Raw genomic sequence first — 22,709 nt, 5'->3', positions numbered from 1 at the left:
ATGTAAAACCCCCCACTTAAATAGGAGTCATTTATGTTGTCAACCAGCAGAAAAAACAGAAACAGCCCACAGTATAGTTTCATCTTTACTTCATTGGCAAAATGCCTGAAAAATTTACTGTAAATCATCAAAGCTACGGACTGTGGTGGGTACTTTACTGGAAACGTTGTTCACTCAAGTCACAGGTTTTCTTCCTATGGACATTTCTATGCTCTTAGTCAACATAATTTAACACTCTGAGGTTTGACGGCAGTAGGTGCAGTGATTTTAAGAAATGCAGTCTGTAAGGAATGCAATGAATCCAATGAGGACAAATGAAGATGTATATAGTTTGAAACCACAGAAAAGAAAAAAAGAAGGCCTGTTTATTTCTTTTACCCAAAAAGTCCTGATACCAGGCATTTTTTACAGAGGTGTCATGTTGGGGGCTCCAGCGTTCATGATGCTAAACAGACTCCAGATGTGGAAGGAGAGCAGAGGACAACAGCGCGAGAGGCCTGACAGCGGGAGAAATGTTAGCAGGAGTCTCTGCTGGGCCCTCCCAGGACCCCACGGGGGACATGACTAACTGCAGGGTCACATCCGTCTCCTTCTTTCAACATAAAGTCATTCCTCTTTCCTCCGCTCCCCTCACAACACTACAGTATGTGTCAAGCTCTTCCTGGCAGCATTCCTCACGTCCAACCGCTCTTTATCAATAACATATCTGCTAAATTTACTGTTTCCGTTACCAATTTGGTTCTAATCTGCTCCTTTATTCTATGTTTCATCCTTTTTCTGCTCTTTTCTCTCCGCTCATGGCCAGTCCTGAGTGTACGCTATTTCTTCACAGAGATGCCTCTGTCTGTGGACTACACAGGAATTTATTTACTGGAAACATAAATGCAAATGAATGCAGGCTGAGGTTTATTCTTGCTCAAAGAGCTGGCTTGTTTTTCTGACAGGCCCTTGTAACGGATGAAGAGGAATGTGCAGTTTGCCTCAGTTATCCTTTACAAGATACACATGCACAAACATGCTCAGTATTTGTATTTCTAATACATTTGGATCAAAGCTCTTTACTTAATTGAACTATTTGGTTTGCAGCCACAGATATCAAATCAGGTTAAGTGTTATATTTGTATGAACATTTTGAATGTGCACTCAAACTGAGCTAAATATATAAAAGTGCTGCTTTTAGAGGAAAATGTGGATTTTATTTTCCATCACAAGGATTTATCTTAGTTATCAGAAGCTTGGATGGGCCAAACACAAATGCACACATGCAGAGGTGCAGGAAATGTGTGCGACACTGCCATCTGCAGAGACACGCAGCTATTTCCTGTAGCGTCACATAAACAATATTCATCTCCCTGTGCATGGTATTTATCTATTTTATAGCCTTATGTGCAGGGAGGGATTTTGAGTTTATTCAAGTTTCCTTTTTGTTTAAAAATAAGACTGATCTGAACTTATTTAAATGCTGTTGTCAGATATCTTTTGTAAGTAGTGGATAGTGAAAAAATGTGAACCTGACTAAAGGTCAACAAAGTTTAAGTGGAACTGACTGACAGATGTTGGTGTAATTTCTTTCAGTTTGCATGTTTGCAGTTTAACAAGTCAGTTGATAATTTGACAAAGCAAGCTATGATTGCTATGAACTTTTGTTTTACACACCCACACTTAGCGCTAAGTCAACACATCTAACAGTTACTGTCCATTTCTGGTGCGTGGACTGAATTGAGAAAAGCAGTAGGGCCATAAAACCCTGTCCAAATCTGAGCAACAGTAAATATAGGACAGTTAAGCATAAAAAATAAATAAAGTAATGCTATTTTATTCAAATGACACTAAAGTATTTGAAAATCATTTAATTAAGATTTAATTAATTACAACCTGACCAAAATGATTTAATTCAAATAACCGTCTCAAAAACTACCTTGGCTGGGAAAAAAGGAACAATTGATCGATAGCAATTAGCATTCGCAATCACCAATGCCTTTAAGGTTTCCATGCTGGTGTAGTGGTTAGCACATATTTGCTTCAAAGCAAAAATATCTCTGGTTTGATTCTGGGTTTGAGTTCCTTTCTGTGTAGTTTGCCTGTTCTTGGTGTACAGTCGTAGCTTTTCACCAGTTGGTTTTCTGGGTTTCTGGGTTTGATTTAGGACGTACTTTGTCCAGGCCGTATTTTTCCTGTCACCCAATGTCAGATGCAACTTTAATAGGATGAAGTGGGCTACAAGTTACCTCACCTTTGAGGTAAACATCTTTGCAATTTATCCTTGCATTGCAATCATTTTGTCAATTTAATGTTTCTGGATGATTTGGTAAACCTTCATATTGTAATTGTTGTCTGAGTTACAGTGAGCTGGGTCTTACAACATTATAACCACACTAAGAAAACAACAAACACTCCAGCATTCCCATCCTTTGTGCGGTTCTGTTAGTATTAACTGACTTCACGTTGAGCTTCAGCTGTTGATTGTTTCTTTCACAGTGTCCTGACCTGCTGCATCTTCTTTTCTTCCACTTTATTTTACCTGCAGATAAACAAGATGCCAAAATGCTGAGATGATACACCATTTTGAAGTGTAAAATGGTATTTCAAGAATGGCCATGCTGAGGATCTTGTTGGCTTGTTAATTGCAACAGATAACTCTGGATAAAATCTACTCACAGCAGCGTCATTAGTTATTTGATCACATTCTGTTATTTGAAATAGAAAAAAATTCCACAACCAAAGAAACAACACCAAAAAATATAAATTACATACCACACTTAACTTCCCTACGATGCTTTATACATGATGTAAGTGTATCGTTTGTCAGAGTCCAGGCAGTACATAGAAATGATTGACACAAGGTTTCATATGTGAAGCTGCTTCAGAAATTCACAATTTCATGACCGGCAGAGAGAAACTGGAAGGTGCCCGATTGAAACCATCATCCCCCCTCAAGCCCACCTGATTGCTGAGCCGCCTTCCAATGACCCTGCCTCAGACAAAGTCACGCCAGCCCATTGTGACTAAGAGACTTCAATCAGTGCAGTGAGCCAGAGCTGTAATGACTTCCATCACACGGTGGAAATTGGGCCAAACTTCAGGCTGTTTGACTCTGTGACATGTAGAAACACACATTCAGACAGGTATGTACCGGCTTCCAGACACACACACATCTTGACTGTGTTCACAGCCAGTTATTCCTCGTTGATATTTTCCCTCCTGATTTCACTAATCACTACTTCAGATACAGAAGCACCACAGGAACCACAAGAAGGAACAACAACAAAAATGAAGGTTAGATGTTTTTTTTTTTTTCCATTGCCACCATTCAGACCAATTCACTTCACATCCTCCTGGGCCACAGAATCATCAACCCCCTTCAACCCTTCTTATCAAATGCAAAGGATAAAGCAAAGGAAACCTTTTAAATTCGAACCCTGAGCAGAAAATACATTGCTTTACCTGATTATCATCATTTGAAAGCAATTAGACCTTTCCCAACGGTTGTTAAAATTGCCCCCAATTTAAATAGACCGTTTAATGATTATTGTCTTTTTTTATGTTGGAAAAAATGTCTTTTATATTCAGGGCCCATTGCTAAACCACCAAAGCAACATGACTTGCACAAAGCTATATCTCCCTCTGAGACATTGTCTTACTGATGAAAATCACAAGTCAGCTGCACAGTCTATTGGTTTGGTGGCCTGAGGGGAATGTTTATGGTCACGGTAAAGTATCAACATCATGTATGCAACCATCAAAAGTTACAAAGACCAGCCAAGCACATTTGTGTTGCTGCAAAGCTCCAGTCCAGATGTTCATAGAGAGGGAGGAGGTGGAAAGACAAATATTAGTCCAGTGGAAAGCTCAGAGGAGTGAGGCTCTGGGTTTGAAAAACATCAATAACAAAAGATTGTTGGAGGAGGAAAAAAAGTGAACAAGGCCTTTGGTTTTGGGACGAAAGTTATGACAGGAGAAAATTAGTCATCGGAGATTGAGATCCTTTGTTCAAAATATAAACCATGCAGTGTTATGAATCAGTTCAAGGCTTTTCCACGGTTATTCGGACACCCTGATAATAGGGAGCTACAATAGTCTAATCTCAATGTAACAAATGCATGAATTAGTTTTTCAGTGTCACTCTGAGTTAACGTATTCCTAATTTCTTAAATAATATGCAGGGTGAAAGAAAGGCAGTCCTGAAAACTTGTTTAATGTGGGAGTTGAAGGAAAAGTCCTGGTCAAAATTGACTCCCAGGTTCCTCACAGTGCTGCTAGAGATCAGAGAACGACCATCCAGTGTTACAAGATCTTTAGATAGTTTCTCTCTGAGATGTTTTGGGCCAAATCTAACAACTTCTATTTTATCTGAGTTCAGAAGCAGAATGGCTCATCTAAGCCTTTATGTCTTTAAGACAAGCTGGAAGTTTTGCAAGTTGATCAATAAGCACTGAGATCTCACAGGACCAGAACAGAGACCAGTCCTTTGTCTGAGGCTACGAGAAGATCATTAGTAACTTTGACCAGAGAGTCTCTGTGCTATGATGAAACTAAAACCGAACTGAAATAACTCAAATAGGTTATTAGTACTTTAATGGTCACATAGCTGACTTGCAACAACGTATTCCAAGATTTTAGAAATAAAGGGAATGCTGGATATCAGCCTGTAACCTACTAAGACAACCGGGTCATGGGTGAGTTTTTATAAGAGGTTTAACAACAGCAACCTTAAAGGCTTGTGGTACATAACCTGTTATTAAAGATATGTTGATCTGATATTGATGTTATAATCAGCGGTAAAATGTCTTTAAACAGTTTAGTGGGGATTGAATCTAGCAGGCAAGTTGTTGGTTTAGATGAAGCCACGATTGAGGATATCTCAGAGAGCTCTATAGGATGGAGGCTGGATAATTGTAATTCAGGTTCTATTGACAAATCTGAACATGTGGTTGATAGGTCTGCACCAGCTTTGGGCAATGAGGCATTCATTTTATCCCTAATACTTAGAATGTTGTCATTAAAGAAGTTTGCAATGTCATTACCGCTCAAAGTTCAAGGAATAACAGGTTCGACAGAGCTGTGACTTTTTGTGAGCCTGGCTATAGTACTGAAAAGAAATCTAGGGTTGTTTTTGTGTTCTTCTATTAAGGAGGAATAGTAGGTAGTTCAAATGTTGCAGAGGACTTTTTTTTATAGATGAACAAACTATCTCTCCAGGCTGCTTGAAACACATCTAATTCAGGTAGAGGCCACTTCTTCTCAAGTTTCCGTACCGTTTTGTTTTCTTTAATGTCTGCAATTGTTTTTTATACCAGGGAGCTATCTGTGGCAGTGAGGTCAGAGTCACATCAGGTGTGTGTGTGTGTGTGTGTGTGTGTGTGTGTGTGTGTGTGTGTGTGTGTGTGTGTGTGTGTGTGTGTGTGTGTGTGTGTGTGTGTGTGTGTGTGTGTGTGTGTGTGTGTGTGTGTGTGTGTGTGTGTGTGTGTGTGTGTGTGTGTTTTCATTCCTGCGGCCATCATGACCTACTCCATATATCTACATATGTCTTAATCTACATGCCATGTGATCATCTATAGTTGCTCTGTAGCAAAACATTCAAGGTCATACTGGTCAGTTTAACCCAGCCTGAGCATCCCCACCCTGCAGGACAGCACACACAGCTGAGCAATCCTCCTCTTTCCGGGCCCCGTCAAAGACATGGCTCTAGGTGTTAAGTGACAAAGAATTGGATTAGCAAATAAAGTGGGACTGGCTGACACCGGGTAATTTACCATGTCGAGGCAAATGAAATTATCCCTGAGGTGCAGATGGCAGTTTATCCATTACAAGAGCTGAACTGGTAAATGCAGGTCAGCGTTATCTTTAGGCCACATCCACACGAGCCAAAACGATCTTTTTTCTCCCCAGGGTTGCTTTGAGAAGATGGGCACATGTTAAGTTGTAATGTTAAAATAATCACTGACTGATTAAACAAGCTTAGCACAGAGGTGTTTAAACATTGGCGGAAGGCATGTCACAGATTCTCTGCATTGTATCGTGTTGACAGAGTTCAGTGAGTCTTAACATGCACTTGATCAAATACAGAAAGATTGACACTGAAAAAAGATTAAAGTGTCGGCATGCTGGCATCACTAGTGCAGCTATGCTCAGGCATAGTGCTGCTTCACAGGCAACCCAAGGCTGGCATACTAAAAGGCTAAAATGCTGTAATTAAACAAGTTCTAGCTATAATGGGTGAAAGTCTTCTATTGCCAAGGTCGGTTTAACCAACTTCAAAGATTTGGCCAGTCAACCTTCAAACTTACATTCTTTCATCTCACGTCTGCACCAATTTGTTCAGGGGAGGGCTGTGAGGGAATAGAGCTTATCCCAAACCAATGGATGTTGACAATAAAAGCACAAAACTATATAAACCTCCATTCATTCACCCATTTTCTATAAATGCTTTATCCTGTTCAGGGCACCGGAGCCGATTCCAGCTAACTATGGAGAAACAAACACACACCTTCCCACACTCACATCAAGCAGCTATTCAGGGTGTGCACATAACACTCACACGCTTGTTTTTGGAACTAGAACTAGTGTAAATAATACTAATATACCAGTATGACTATTTTCTGCTCTTACATTGTGACGGTGTATCTGAAAATGAAAACAAACTGAACGTGGCCGGTCCTGAAGTGAAACATTTCTTAAACTACAATGTTTCTGAAGACCACAACTTGTAAACTGGAACAATCAATGAGATCATTAAGCTCAAGGAAACTATGTACATCACCCACAAAATCAGCCCAGAAAACTCAAACCAAAAAAACGATTTTACATAAAAGTAACCATTTCTATATTTGCAGCACAAAGAACTATTGAATATGATGTGAAAAAACTGATCTCTGTATTTACTTCTATTAAACTTTATGCAGGTATGTTTTCAATTGTACCTTAGCGTCTAAAAATTGCTGATTAGCACAAAAGAACAATGCAATTGTTGGGCTCTTTTCAAATGGGAACTGTGGTAATAAATAAATGTTACTGTCAAAAATGTATCTTTGATCCAGTTATATACAATCAATTCAACAGGGCATTATATTCATGCCTGCAGTTCATTTAAACTCATCAGGATGTGGAACATGGGAACGATGCTTGTTTGTTCAAAATCAATCTATTCTTGAAGTTGCAGAAGTTTTTACTAATCAGGATCAAAGTGGCAGACTGACACTGTCATGCTTTGAACCATGCTGTCAGCATGGAAAAAACTGCTGTTATTACAAGTGTTTTGAATGAAGCATAAATTATCATAAAAGAAAGAGTAACAACGAAAATGTTGGTCCAGTCAGTTTCGTTGTTGTGCCCTCTGCAGGCTACAGGCTTCCTGCTAGAATAATGTTACGGCCTCTCACCCTTCCCCGTGCACAAATATTTAGGTTCTCCTGATACATGTAATAAAACTGTTTAGAATGTTTCCCCAGTGCTTCACCTCACAGGAAGGATGTAAACTATTTCCCAGTTCGAGGACGAAAGGAAGTGAAGAGCAAAAAGAGATTGAATGTCTACGCACACTTTTTATAAATATTTAAGACATCTGCAGATTCTGGGTAACCTTTTCTGTCTTGAGAGATGAAACGCTTCCTGTGATGTGTGTTCGCTCTGCCTCACCTCTAGTAAATACTGTCTCCTTGACTGTATCCGTTAGTTTTTGCCTTTCTACTTGTTCTGTGGTAATAGTTTTTTGGTGAAAAACAAGAAAGTCTCTCAGAGTGTTCAAGGAAATTGTCATATGTTGCATCTAAAATGCACTTAATAACCATGTCTAAAGGTAAGATGGAGGGATCAATGAGAGACTGTTCTGTGTCAGACATTTCTAACTGGAGGAGAAAATACAGTACAGCAGCTTGTAAAATCAACTGTCTTGCTCGCCTCACACACACGTGTCGCCTTCCTTCCTGTGCCAAGGCTTACATAAGTGGCATCACGATATTAATATTTAAGGTTTGCTTTGGGGACGGTGTGCCTTGTTTATTTTTTTTCTTTCTGTAATGATATTTCAATTGAGCTGTTACATCATCTGGATCATGATCACAAGATAGAAGAGTTCTGTGAGCCATTAGAGCTGGAAGTGTGCTGCAGTATGGTCCAGGTGATATGAATTAGAGCAGGGGCATCCAAACCTGGTCTTGGAGGACCCTGTCCTGCATGTTCTAGTTCCTCCCTGCTTCAGCATACCTGAATCTAATGATGATGTCATCACCAAGGTTGTGAAAAAGCCCAATAACGAGCCGCTCATTGCAATCAGGTGTGTTGCAACTGGGAGGAGCTAAAACATGCAGGACAGGGACCCTCGAGGACCGAGGTTGGGCACCCCTGAATTAGAGGCTCTAACTGGGATGGCTGCTCTTATTATCACTGCTCTCTCTGATGTGTTTCCAGTAATAAATAAAAACGACTAATCATTAATCCAGTGGTTATCACTGAGATTATTTACCAGAGATGATTGTTTGACTAACATAGTAAGTCTATTTGATTGTTTCATTTATAACAGAATATTATTGAGTTAAATGTGCACACTTGGTGTGCTTCTTTTCTTACAGATGTGAATGAGTGACATGAACGTGAACTCCATGCATTGGAGGTAACACTCCACACTGAGGTAACTCCAACTAAAGCCGCTGTTCTACCGCAGCACGTGCCGGAGCAGGGCAGAGCGACAGGTTACGCTTTGGCAAAGCGCACCCAGGACCAACTCTGTCGCGCGGTCCCACCACAGAAAGTTTGGTGAAAATGTAGGCGGGGTTTTGAACGACTCTGAACGTCCAGCGAAGAACACGGAAGCGGTCGGCGACCGTCCAAGTTGTTCTCTGTGACTCAGGGTAAACTTTCTCATTGTGAACAGCAGCGTCCAGCTCCTGCTGAATCTCCTCCGGTTACTGAGAGGAGCGTCTGTAGCTCGTTAAAAGACGCCATGTTGTGTTACGCGCCAACGTTTCAATAAACTCAGTTAACAAATCAACCAGTGAGCGCAAAGCGGCGTATGTAAACAACAACGGAGGTTTACGGCCGATGGATTAATTAAATATTGCCATTACTTTGAGTAGCGGCTGTGCCTCAGCTGGTAGAGGATAGATTTTCAGTTGCAAGGCTCATAGTCCGATTCCCCATTGCATGCTTTCCATATGTTTAAAAGTGCCTTTGCTCACTCAAGACACTGAATCCCTAATTCCTCCCTAGTTATTAATATTTGATCAGAGAATGGGCCTACAGACTAGAGATACTAATTAGAACTCCATTACAGTACCTATATTTACAAATGATCCATTATAGATTATCAACGTGCACAAGTTATTTGTGGTCCCAGCAGTGTAAAGCAAAAGTTTAGGGTCTGACTAAATATACTTGACAAGTTTACCAGGACTGTTGCACGAGCCTTACAAAGTGGCTAAAGTTAAGACATGTCGCCTTTGTATACCTGTAATATTTCATGTGCCTCCCTTTCATGGCTGCCAGAGCCTGAAATGTCTGCGGCAGTCACTGAAGATTGTAAAAGTTTCAAAGATTGTATTGTATTAGCTCAGATAGCTGTCTGTCCTGTGGAACTGAAAAATCGCATTGTTCTGTTTTTCCCACCTTGGCACCATTTGTGTCTAAAATAGGATGATTCTGTCCCATGGGTCAAAGGTTTAACTGCAACCTAATGATGAGCCAATTTCACAGCAGTATTTCAGCAGACAGCGTTTTCCTTTGTTAACATAGAAATGATTGGTTTCCAAAAGTGCTTGCATGTTAGTTAATTTGGCTGCTCTGGGATTTTGGAGTCACTTCACTGCAGGTTTATCATCATGAAACATAAGACAGGACTTGCACATGCCACACAATTCTTAAAAAGAAATACATGCCAGGCATATTTACTTCATTCCAAACAACATAACTACTAATATTAGAACTATCTCTTTAAACCAAGACTGAAATACTTTATGTCATTATCTTATTTAGAAGTTAATAATATCAAATTCATTACTAATTGATCACAGCCAACTGAAGCCTTTTCCCAGCATTTCTTCCCTAAGTAGATGTTTTTCAACTCTGCCAGATATTCAGATCACATCTGGATCACCTGACACTGAGAAATAATTAAAAGGTCTGCCTATAAATAATCCTTTCAAAAGATGTGTCTACAAACTTTACAGTCATTCTCATGTATTTTAATGAAGAACATTTTCATGAACAGAACAACAGTTCATTTCAAGCTCGCTGATCATCACAATCCGGGTCACGGCACCAAAGATATAACAAGAGGTTCTACATATCTGCTCCAGGAGTGCCTCTCCACAAAACCTGCAGAGCTCTGCGTTGTGTTTGTGGTTGTATTTGGGTGCAGGGTGTCATGCAGAGAGAGGAGGATCAGACAGTAGGGGTCGTAGTTGTGATGGAGACTGGTTGTATTTCTTCAACTTCAACAACTTCAACAACAGAAAGAAAAGAAAAGAACACTTTGCGAAACATGGCGCCCCCTACAGAACATTTGGGGCTACGGTGTCCTGGGAAGAACAAACAGCTAGAAATACTTGGTTCAACAGAACTACATGCAGTGCTACACCACCACCTCGAGGTGTCTTCCAGCTACTCCCTTACATTAGGCTCAGGCCCTAAATAAAGGACTGCAACATCAACATAGTCAATATTCTCTACCGCAGTCTTGAATAATGACAAACTCCATTATTAATGTTTTGGCTGCATCTATAAAACAGGAGCTTTTGTTCAGAAGGAAGCTCATCAAACCCATACCATCAGCAAAGTGTCACTATGGAACTGCGGCTGTAACTTCTGGCACGCCACCCAGACTCTCGTATTTCATGTCACCAGTCAGTCTCTCCTTTTTCTCATTCACATGCACAGTTCATGATATCACACAGTCCTGTTGGTCTGTCTGCTCTGGACAGTACTGTGAATAATCTCCGGCACCCTCAGGGGCTCCATCGTCTTTTCACATTTTCTAACGCTGACCTTCTATATACCTCCAAGCCTTAGTGTCTAAGCCCATGCAGGCATTAAGACAAATGGAGGTCTGACCAACAGCGAGAGAAACCATTCTTATGACAAACTCTTAGAGTTATGTTCCCTTTCTTCTTCCACCCACTGAAATGATTTCCCTTCAAGTTAAGCCATAATTGATCTACATAGAGGTGTGTTGTTGCATAATATTTTACATTATTCATGTTTTACCCAGCGCGAGGATGTGTGAAGCTCCCTCCGATATGTTGGTTCTACTGGTGGGAGCAAAACCACTTTCCTTGTATCAGCTTCATTCCATGATAAAAACTGATGCATGGAAAATAACTTAACCTAAAGATGTGTCTAAAAGGGTGACACATTGTTTTTACCCAAAAATGAATAACATAACTAAGTTGTTGACATAACTATGCTATGTTCATGATCTTGTTTCCCTCAGTTCCATTTTAAAACATCTGAATTTTCTTCTTTTTAATGTAATCGTGTGTGGTTCCTAACTATGCTGATGAATGCAAACATTGATGTTTGCTGGTTAAGCTGAAATTTTTTTTTCTTTTTTTATTGATTGTGAATGATTGGTTTATTATTTGGAAGTAAATACACTCATCTGGTATACCTAAAGTTAGCAGTAAAACATGACTTTGTGCAATATTATATTTGTGTTGTGAAATCAGCCATTTTTTCAGCTATTTAAAAGTGATACAGACCATGGTCCATATTTGGTGCTGACCAAAAGTACATTTGATACGTCGTAGAAAGTGTCACGATGTACACAGACAGAGGTACGATGGTTTTCAGTGACATTAGTTGTCCAACAAGGTGATGTCTTCTTCTGATGGCGTCACCAACAACGGAGAAGATTGAGAAATCAGACCACAGGAGCTTCTTTTTGCTCAAACATGTAAACACAAGAGGCACCCTGCATTTGCTTTCACACCTCTCTTGTGTGAATTTTTTATATTTTTTTAAACAAAACAAACTGAGAGCTGGCTGAAGAGGTGTCCCCTGAGCTGCTGTATTGGTGTAAGCTGCTCACCCATTTCCTAGCACATACTGAATAACACTTAAGATTATATTTGGGATTAAATATAATTTCTACATGCTAGTCCTATTTGCTTGGTCAATCCTAACAAAACCAGTTGCAAGTGCTACAAGCCTAGTGTGTATGCTAATAATCTATTTGTTTTTGTCTTCATGAAAGTGAAGAAATATGTGCGAGAACTGTTGTTCATCATGTGCAATAACACGTGTCACTCTCTGGTGAAATCAGAAATATCACATGTGACATTTTGGATGTTGTGTAACATTTGTTAATAAATTATTAAATGGAAGAAGTGATTACTCTCTGGACCTTGTTACATAATGCAGCCTCCCAAGATCACTGGTGCCATATTCAGCAAGTCAGAACTGTTGGTCACAAGGAACCATTCAGAGTAAAGAAAAAAGAAAAGGGAAAAAGAAAAGGATAGTGCGTCCGGTATTTTTGACATGTATTGAGGATAAGGACCTTTACACTGGGCTGTCTCAGCTTCCCTCCTCAAGAAAACTTGAAAAATGTCCAAATTACTAATCAATAAATGGATTATGTACATGGCCAGGTGAAATGTTGAAGGTGTGCTAAGGTACAAAGGAAATTCACAATCCATTCTATTACCCCAGTTAATCGAAGCAGACAGATTGTCAATTTCATTTATGAGAGCAACTTTAAGGTTAACAGTTGCAATTAGGTTTGACATGTGGTGGGTGAAGGCAATCAGCCCACATCAGACGGCGGATCTATAGCAGTGGATATGTAATTAATGCTTTCAGCTAAGCCCAGGGCAATACACCCAACAGAACCAGCAAAATGCAAAGGCTGCTTAAATGCTGGGATAAGTACAGCTGCAGATGTGTGCACATTTTATTGTGTGGGCAGTTTTTCTCCATGGCACCCTCCTCCCTGGCCTGGCTCATTATGTATATGTGTGCATTGCTGAATGCAGAAGGAGCGGCTGTGTACCCGCACACCGTGTCCTCCAAAGTTATCACCTGTTTTAATGTGCATGCATACTGTATGTGTATGCTGACATGTGTGGCTGAGCTGTCAGGCCATCAGAGCCGCTGTGGCAAATTGAAGTGATGCTCTGTGCTCAGGAGGAGAGATGCCTGGAGGATGGCTGGGAATAAACAGCCTGATCTGTGACGCACTTGGTAGCACACGTCTGAGAGTAAAGAGGGAGGCAGCAGAGAGGGAAGTAGCAAGTATAGGGACACAATCTGAGTAGGGGGAGGTTGATTTCAAGCACTTATAGAGCAGAGTCTATAACTGACCAGAAAACAAGTCATATTTCAAAGTCAGGGTATCGCTCAACTCTGAGGACCCAGTGTGACGCCAGGAATCCTCTCAGCATCACACACATCTACACGCCTCTATAAGCACATGGTGAGCGCTTGCCCTGCAGAGCACCGCTTCAAACTGTTTTCTGATGTTAAGAAGACACCTCTGAACTCAACTTATATTCTTGTAACCTGAATGAACGAAGCTTGTAGAGGTAAAGGGAAAAGACTGACAAGATGATGAATTACCAGATAAGACTAGTATGCCGATAGCGATGCCCAAAGGCACAGGATGACACAGCAACTACACTTTCTACAAACTCTTGTCACTGAGAAAGACAAGAAACTGAGTTCCACAAGGGGCGTTGTGACTTGATAAAGAGAACTCAACGCTTCACAGATTCTCTGCAGTACAAATATAGGTTTGAAAGAATGTATTTACTGCAGTGTGGGATTAGGGTCATATTATTGTAGCAGCGTGATAAGAAGAGTTGAGATTACAGACATTCTTATCTAAAGCCCACCAACACCACCACCACCACCACAGGCAGGACTAGTCTGCTTAACACGGCACAGAGGAGTGTCGCTGTTATCTAGTGCATGTGGGCACAGTGTGTGCAGGCATGAGTCTGTGTTGTGTCACTGAAAGAATTCAGAAAGTTTTTACCTTTTATTTAGTATTTATTGACAATAGCCACATTTTGGGGTGGGTTCAACACTCTGCATTTAAAAGTTGCACACGCAGTGTTTCTGCACCTACCTTAATTACATTGTGTACTCTTTGGTTTCAACAGAAGATGTAAAGACATCGGTTAAACATTGGGCTTTTTTGAATTTGGAACAAAGACTATCCCTTAACCATGCCCACGCTTACACAAATTGTAGTTGTAATACTCATCTGTGAGAAGATACTGAGGGGAAGCATCGAGTAACATTAAGCTTTTCTTTTGTATTTAATTGTATTCCCATGTTGTTGGATGGAAAAAATCAGCTTGGAAGCATTACATTTCAATTGTAAATGTAATTGTTCATGCACTGCCATTTCTTTGACTATAGCAAGTAATGCCACATTCTCATAAAGTGGGAGGGAACACAGATGATTATCTGGAAACACATGTTTCCCATTGAATGGAAAACAATAAATATTTGAAAATATCAATTAAGCTATCTTCTATAGCATCCACATTGAGGTCAGCTCTGTCTGAGAATTGCTATACTGTAGATCAGGGGTCTCCAACCCTGGTCCTCAAGGGCTCCTGTCCTGCATGTTTTAGTTCTCCCTGCTTCAGCATACCTGAATCTAGTGATGATGTCATCACTAAAGTTGTGAAAAAGCCCAATAACACGCCCCTCATTGCAATCAGGTGTGTTGCAACTGGGAGAGCACGAAAACATGCAGGACAGGGACCCTCGAGGACCGAGGTTGGAGACCTCTGCTGTAGATAGTCCATCGGAGCTGACAAAGATAGACAGACAAATACCTTCACACATGTTCACACGAAACACAATTTTAGGGCGCGTTCACATATCTGTTTGATCCGGGCCAGAGTTCTCTTCAGAAACTCTCTGGGAAAGTCTGCTTTCTTTGGGTATCTGTGAACACTCCCCTGAGCTCTGATCTAGATCTAACAGGGGAACTCTGGTTCCTTTGAAAACGTTGCTCTCGGTTCTCATGTAAGTGGACTTTCCAGCCAGCGGGGTGAGAGGATGTGACACATCGCATATGCATTTCGGGTATGACTCGGTTGGTAGAGCAGTCGTCTCACAATTGGAAGGTTGCAGGTTGGATTTCCATCTCTACCTGTCCACATGCCAAAGTATCCTTGAGCAAGACACTGAACCCCAAATCACTCCCAGTGGATTGACAGCGCCTAGCATGCCTGCAGCCTCCATTGGTGCGTGAATGTGTGAGTGAGTGGGTAATGTAAAGCGCTTTGGGACTGCTCACGCAGTTGAAAAGCGCTATATAAGAGAAGTCCAATTCCCATTTAGCATTTGTTAAACAAACAAAGCTAACTGTGCAAATCAGAAGAAGCTGACACAGAAAGAAAAAGTTTGAAAATATCTCGAGGGCAGACGTGGCATAGTGAGGAAGAAGCAGTGAGAAAGCCCCCCCACAGTGAACTGAGTCCCAGACTATCTGAATGTGAAAAGCCCCATAGAGTCACCAGTCCACTTTTCCTACCTCATGTCTTTGGGATATAAAGTAAAATAGAAAGTAAAAATAGAAACTGAAGAAATAATGACACAAACATTATTGCCTGGATCTAAACCAAGACACCATGCTGTGAGATTATAGTGGTCACAACTGCATTGCCACATTATCTATTGCTGTCAGTTGTGGTTTGATACACAGCTGGTATCTCTTGATATTCACGGAATGCCTCATGGTGCGTGTCCTAAGAATAAAAGTAGAACCCAGAACGATGATGTGGCAGAGAGGTGAGGCAGCGCACCTGATTCACATCAGGTGCTTAATCACCTCTCTGCTCATAAAGGAGGAGCCGCCCGGACACAAGGGTGACAGGTGGAGACACAGACTCAGAAGGGGAGCCTGAAAGAGGCTGTGTGTCTGTGTTTTGAGTTCGTTTTCATTTAATTCGATAAAAGAATGGTGTTTGGAAAATCTGCCTCCATGTCTTTGTAGGTGGACCTGACGGTGGCAAACACAACTGCTACAGATGCATCAAAGGATGTGGGTACAAGGTGGGTAATACTGGTCCTCGAGAGTTACAGAACTACATTACATGTTGTGTTCCATTTCCAACACACTTGACTTTAATGTAGCCAATGAAGAAAGCCTAATAATGCGCCACTCATACATACAGTCATGTATTGAAAAAGAGATGTGGCCAGCAGCAGGAGTCAAACCACAAACGCACTACTTCAATCATATGCACATTTACATGGCTATCTTACTCAGACTTCTCTTTGAAGTGTTTCAGCCACTGACTTCCCTTGCCCTTTTTGTTGGAAGAGAGGGGTCACTTTTTGCAGCCTTTCTCTGCTTATATTTGTATATTTATGTTATTTAAAGAGCAGAATTCATGGGCTATTTCATTATACATTGTATAATGACAATAAAACTATTCTGATTCTTTCTGTGTGCTGGCATCAACCTGATCCGAACATCAATTGGTTGCCAGTGGATGATATCAACCCTGTGAATCACAGTGGTTTGGTTAGTTGTCTTTTTGATGTACTTGTAGAATCTGCATTAAAATGGTGACACTTGTTTTGGCACAAATGACCACCGGCACCCTCCACACTGCATAGAATTAATTGCGTCAGCAGGCCAAGACTGAACAAGTTCCTTCAACAGATCCTTTTAAGGATAAAAGGCTCTGAATATAGGTCTCCCCATTATCGAACAGCTGAGTGATGCAGAGCCCAACCCCATATCCACACTAATTGCTTTAATGTATTCACCTGCACATTCTGAATCATTAAACTAGGAAGCATTCGCAAGCATGCTCTACGACTTTAATACCACAAAAATGAGCGGAGATGCTGAATGGCTCTGTAAACACCAGCACAATCAAAGAGATTGACAGTCATTCAACATGAATGTGTGTGTGTGTGTGTACACACACAAGTGTGCATGTGGTCTTCTGAAATCCCATCTGTATATGTTAGGACTGTTTATGCATGTTGATGTGTATATGCCTGCAACAGACTGGTGATAGTAGATAAGGGTCACTGCGAGTGACAGAGTGGACAGCCGGCGGGAGTGTGTCAGTGCTCAGACAGGTTGAAATCTGGGTTATCTGACAGGGATTTCAGCTTGCACTCAGAGCCCAGCTGCTGCCGACAGAGAAACACCACCGTGGAACGCTGCAGAAGCACCATTAAAACTGTGGCAGCCCTGCAGGGTAATTCTTTTCATGTCTTCATTAGAAAGTTGAATAAAAACTTACATATCAGTCTCAAGTTATATTTTCTGATATAAGCCTTAACAAAAAAGTGAGTTCTTTAATAACTTTTTGTTTTCATTTGCTCTATCCTCCAGGTTGTTTGATCTGGTAGGTGTAATTGTTTAAATTGCTTCTCAAAACAAAAGTTTATGGGTTGCACCAAATTACATGATCTTTTCTTCAAAAAGGGGAAAACGTACTTTACCAGTTTTCTGTGTGAAAAAAGCACATTCCATATTTTTGACATCACTTACAATTTGTTTTCCTTAAAAACGTGGTTTATATTATTTAATCATAAAAGGTTGGAAGCTTCATCTCAACTGTGAAATGACCTGGATTACTTTCTCTGTATGGGCCAATCTGTGCGGAGTTTGCATGTTCTACACATGCCTATGCGGGTGAGTTTGTGTGGCCGCCTGTTCTGGGTGTACCCAACCTCCTCCTTTAGTTACTTAGTTACTTGGTTAGCGGTGATTGGCTCCAGTGCCTCTGCCTCACGACCCTGATTCGTGTGTGTTTGCGCTTCCCTGTAAATAACTTCTCTCAACTTCACATCAAAAGACCTGCTATCCAATAAAGACATGTGCAGTAGTGTTGCTTTGTGTAAAAAAAAAAAGAGGCCCGGACATCGAGGGTGTGCCTGTGTGGATCTGACTTTGTTCTCATGGATGCAAGTTTTAGATATGACAATGATAATTCTGAATAATCACTCTTACGGCTCCTCTTGCGTACATAAATATCTATTATCAGACGTATAATCAGGGGTAGAAGAAGCTCATTTATACACTCCTACTCCAGCTTGCTTTCAAATTCTGCAGTTTAGGTTGGACTCAACTGTCATTTAGTCTGGGTTCAACAAATCAAACCATATTTCTCTGTCGGTAGACTTGTGTTTTCTTGTATTACTTTAATACTTTTTTGAACTCATAATACAAAACAGCTGGAATCAGCTCCATCTCTGGGAAGTGGTATATAGGGGAGGGATGCATGGAGAAAAAACATGAGTCATTTTTTCAAAACCAACTTTGTAGCATTATATTGACCTGTCTATAAATATTATGTCTTGTGGGCCCCAGAGGTCAGTAATCCTGCCTCACGGTAAAGTGTATCCTTGGTTTGAGTCCAGATTTATAGGCCTTTCTGTGAGAAGTTACCATGTTCCCCTGGTTTCCTCCAGGCACTCCAGTTTACTCTGACAGTTCAAAGATCTGCTTGTGTGTGTGTGTGTGTGTGTGTGTGTGTGTGTGTGTGTGTGTGTGTGTGTGTGTGTGTGTGTGTGTGTGTGTGTGTGTGTGTGTGTGTGTGTGTGTGTGTGTGTGTGTGTGTGTGTGTGTGTGTGTGTGTATGGCAACAGGTGCACCTAGACTGCAATCCCTGTGAATTTAAAACAGAGATGCAACATAAACAATCTGGCACACTGCGACGCTGACTGCCCTCTCTGTAGCCTCAGGAAATAATGAGCAAGCGAGCAGCAGCTGTGCAGGCAGGTGGCTGATCACAAGAGCAGTCAGATGATTTAACAAATGCAGGAACTTCTGACAATACCCACTGGCATGTACGGCATGATAGAGCCTTAAAATAAAGTGAAAACATAATTAAATAGCAGCCTCATTCTAAGTGATTAATTCAGAAAAGAATTAATTCTATGTGCTATTGGATATTGTGATTCTGAATAATCAAATCAGCCAATGCTAAATGTGACGATGTTGGATTCAACAAATGTGCACAGGTAGCGAAATTGAAAATTGTATACCATACTCTTAAAAGTTTCTCATTTGCTGCAGGTGGCTGAGAAAACATGCAAGCACACAACCCACACAATACACTGGAAACATACAGTATGGCCGACAATTAATTAAATGAATCAATACTTTTATGGGTACTCATTGGAACTTGCATTTAATGTTATATTTAATTGCTGAAAGAGTCCTTTCACACTTTTTTTTTACAATGTTTAAAATCCCAATAGGTAAATTAGATCAGGTGTACTGTCACTGTAAGATGAGAGTGCTAACCACTGCATCACAGTGCAGCTCATTTTTGAAACATAACGCATCCCATGTATATTTTGTCCACAATAAAGGATGCTTTAGCTAAAAAAAAAATCAACTTAAAAAAAGAAATGAACACGTGCAAGTATCATTGTATGCTATTTTCACCTCATCCATTGAGCCTTCTGAATTTATCTGATACTGCTTTCACACAAATGATAGTAATAAGTCCATTTGTCAAGGTCATAATAGTGGAATACAGAAACAAAATTACAGAATTATAGGTTATTCTTCCCACTGGTCATGAAGTTTGTAAGTGCAAGTCACTTAAACCCAAATAGCAGAATTTGCACCCCAACTTTACACGGACCCCAGGGCACCTCCTCAAGCTGTACTCAGCTCAGGGCACTAAAAGCTACATGTTTATGGAGAGTGGAAGCTGCTGACAGGAAGTTCCCAGGAGCGCTGTTAGTGCTGTCAGTGAGCGCTCAGCAGGAAATGACCAGGCTTCAGGCCTATCAATGGGCCCTTTCAACAGGCACACACCCGCAGTGTCTGAGCCAGGTAAACAAAGCCTGATTCACACCTCCCATGTCAGTGAGAAAGGGCTCTTTCAACACTGCCAGTATGTCCAGATACTGAGCATGTGACAATCTGCTTGTATGGCTAACTAACCCTGCAGCACGGTGCTGTGCTGTGAAGCTCCTCTCCGTCAGCCCCTCCATGCATTCCGCATTAAGGCCCCTTCATGGTCTCCGCAAGGCTCGTCTGCTGATCCATACTACACTCTGGGCTCACTTCCGAGCGTGTTCCATAACGTAACGTAACGTAATGTAACGTAACGATCCTGAAACTATGTCCACTTCTGCTGCCCGGCGGTCTCCACCTTTCCTCAAGTAGATTATGTTTCACTTCAGGAGTTCTGAACCTCTGGATCTTTCTTTGCTTTTAAATTGTGATTGTTCGGACGGGGAGACGGAGGATCTCCTCACACAAGTGCCCAGTAGGCTCTGGCGCATGAGCAGTCGGCACGTCATTCAATATCAATTGGTCCTACAATTTGTCCCCGTGACCCGTCCCTCCAAAGAGAGGACACCTGTCTTCAGGGGACACTTGCCCTTGGATTTTAGGGCATCCCTACATCAGAGGTTTTACTGTATGATGTATTTGATTTACAGTCTGTATCCAGACTATCTTAGGATGCGCTGTGTCATCCAAGGAAAACACACAGACCAGTTTGGAATTATCTGATATGAAAATCACTTTTGCTTGGATGCAAAACCAACATGGTGATTATACAGTTAAAATGAAAATAGTGGTGAATTAAATGAGGTGAGGGATGCAGAGGGAGAATCAGAAGGAGATGGCACTGGGAATGAATAACATCATTAATTGAGGACATAAACAGAAGGGGATAGGGGAAGGTGAATAGATGGAAAATGAAATCAGGAGGGATGAAAAACATTTCATAATCAAGAAGATTAATTCACTGTAATTTGGGTTCGTAATGTTTACTTTACTTGTGAAAAGAAATTAACATTTTTTCGCTGTCTTTGAAGTTGGTGTGGATGAAAGAAGAGAGGAAAAAGTTTGTGTTTACAAGAGGGTGACAAGAGGCAGGCCGAGGCAGAGGGAGGGGGAACATCTCCTCCAGACAGATGTTTTTCATCAGCCTTCATGCTCAGTCCATCTTCCTCGCTATGGGCGACTCTCACAGCTTTCATCGGTATTTCTCACATCTTAGAGTTTGAAAATAGCCATTTCTCTGGAGTGTACACACCTCCCAGTTTTCTTTTCTTCATAAGTCACCTTCTAACAGCACATTGTCTTTGAGTCAGCCGAAATGTTTCAGAGCCAACCTCAGTAGAGAGCTGCCTTAATGAAGAGTTTGCATCAGATAAAATAGTAAGCCAAAAGAACATACAGGTAGACTTTGAGTGTTGTATCATGCAGCAAACATGTTAATTTGGTGAGCTTAATCACATAAAGCTGGTGTTTCAGATCGTCTGATTATCATACTGAGTCATTCCCCTGAAGGACGTGAGCCTTTCACATGACATTGTCTGATCACTGATCTCCCACATCAGACGCATCAAGATGCTCATGTGAATTCTGGTAAATGAAAAGCTGGCATATGGACTGTGTCCTGAATTTTAACCAAAAGTTGCTGCTTCTCCTTGAACAAGGTGTTCTTCCTTTTCCGCTCTGCTTCTTACTGTGAATCCACCTCTCTGCTCTTCCTCCTGTATCTCCAACTCACGCCCCACCGCCCTCACCCTCTCAGAGCTCCCTCGTCCCCTTGCAGCTCTGATAAGAAGACAAAAGATAAACAACCCCTCCGGCATCTGCCATCGATCGCTCTGGGGTAAAAGCTTAATGGCTTGGCTCAAAGTAATAACACTCTAGGAGTTCTCTCAACTGATCGGGATAATAGATTGTCTTCTTGCTGCCCAGAGTTTGTAACCAGACAGAGTTTGTATGTGTGACGATGGGGGGGACACAGAGGTCAGGGAAAAGAGAGAACAACATGTAAAGCTCAAAGAAACACTTGAATAGAATATGATAAGGCAACTTCTATTCTTAGAGTGTATTGTTAGCCCTGATCTTCCTGACTGAGGACCTTTGGGCTGAACCCCTGCTCTTGTCACTCATCATAATGAGCTGTCCAAGATGACATCTTGTCTGGCTTGTGGCTGACGCAGTCTGACACCCCTGATACTCAGTGTTCTTATCAGCCAAGGTCTGGTTTCTTTGTCATAGATGCCAAATTTTTCTACCTGATTGCCTCAACCTAGCTTATTGCCAACAGTACATGAATGCACCTAGGGATAGTCTGTGCTGGAAAGAATTCTATCAAAAACACATTTTAAAGCAAACAAAAGAATTGACCAATAATGTTTAATAGGGTGGCATGATCACTTCTTTGTAATACAATAAAGATGTGTGTAGACTCATTACATAGAAGAAACACAATATTTGATTCCAAAAAAATATGTTCAACAAAAATGGCTTTATGTCCTCTAATTGCACTGGAGGGAGAGGACAATTGTGCCTCATTCCCACCGCACAACAGGTTCAGCGATGGAACAGAGTGGTACAGAGCAGTAAGGCAAAGCGTACCAAGAGCCAAATCTGGTGCGTTTCCTCCGCAGAAAGTAGGGTTAAAATGTATTTGGGGTTTAGAGCTCCGCAGATATGTGACGTTGTAACAGTAATCTCAGCCTGGGCGACTGATCTGGACCATATGAATCCTCTGTTGTTGTTGTTGTTGTTGTTGTTGTTGTTGTTGTTGTTGCTTTGCACTAGTTGTTTTGTCACCTTTTTTTTTTTTGTTCCTTGTTGGTTCCGAGAGAGCGAACACCGGCCGGCCGCGGTGACGTCGCCCCCAGCGAGGTGACACCAGAGAGCAGTCCAGCACCACAAAGCCGGTCGGTGCTGGCCGGTGGGGCCGAGAGCGTGGACGCGGACACCGGGGCTTGGGGCAGCTCCGGTGTCCTGGCACTGG

Source organism: Lipophrys pholis (genome assembly GCF_963383615.2).
Source record: "Lipophrys pholis genome assembly, chromosome: 10".
Lineage (NCBI taxonomy): Eukaryota > Metazoa > Chordata > Actinopteri > Blenniiformes > Blenniidae > Lipophrys > Lipophrys pholis.
This window is presented reverse-complemented; position numbering follows the sequence as displayed.